Below are 984 nucleotides of genomic sequence, written 5' to 3'. Positions count from 1 at the left end.
CTTCAGGTGGTTTTTCTGATCACCTGGCTCTGGGAAAGGAGACTTTAGGGAAAAGGCCACAGTTTTCAAGGCACGGGATAAAATCATGAGAATCGATGAAAGCTTTTGTAAGACCGTGGCTGGAATGAGCTGAAGGTCAGTTGGAAAAGAGGTTATCAGAAGAAGGGATGAATGTGATCGTTTTCCCCTCCTGGTGAGCCATAAAAGAGGGTGAGAGTTTGGATATCTGATACCTCCGGGTCTCATCCTGACCCGTCTCTAATGGAAATGCTGGCAGGAAGCTCACGACATTTATTAAACAGCAATAAGCAGCTTTAATAAAATCAGTATCCGCACAACTTTATTACTGCCATTTCAAAAGATGCCTGAAATGGCTGTTTAAGTACTGCCAGCCACTGAGGGTTGCACACTTACGCTGAAAGCGATCGTTGTCTTTATTCTGAAAGCGATCGTCTTCTTTATTAAGTGGTGCAGGGTTAATTATTCAGATTTCTCACAAGCCCGCCGCTCTCTCAAACACCAGTGAGACTCCGCACGCCTCCAGGATGTTTTCCATGCGAGCAGCCCCCGGCTCCAGCCCCATCCAACCCCCTCCGCTGCCTCGTGTACATAATTTTGCGGAGAGGGTGACAGCTGTCGGAGGGTGGGGGGCCAGCCTGAACCCCTCCATCGGTGCAACCACGAGCTGATGGGTTGCAGAGGGAGCTCGTCCCTCTCGAGCACTCACAAACTGCTTCCAGCTCCCAGCTCTCCTCTCGAGAAGCCCCGGGCAGGCAGCAGCAGAGGGAGCTTCAGCCTGGGGTGCGATAAAATGCTGGGGCCAGTGCGGCAGGGTACCCGTTGCTATAAGCCACGTGCTGAAGCTGTCTGCTGGCCCCAGGACGGAGGGTGAATTTTAAGCAGGCATCTGGACTATGCGGTGTTTTGCTTTCAGAGGGGTTTAAAGATTTCCATCCCTTTTCTTGTCATACCTTTTTACCTGCT

Source organism: Pygoscelis adeliae, unplaced genomic scaffold, assembly GCF_000699105.1.
Source record: "Pygoscelis adeliae isolate BGI_AS28 unplaced genomic scaffold, ASM69910v1 Scaffold181, whole genome shotgun sequence".
NCBI classification, from domain to species: Eukaryota; Metazoa; Chordata; class Aves; order Sphenisciformes; family Spheniscidae; genus Pygoscelis; species Pygoscelis adeliae.
Note: the sequence above shows the minus strand (reverse complement) of the source record.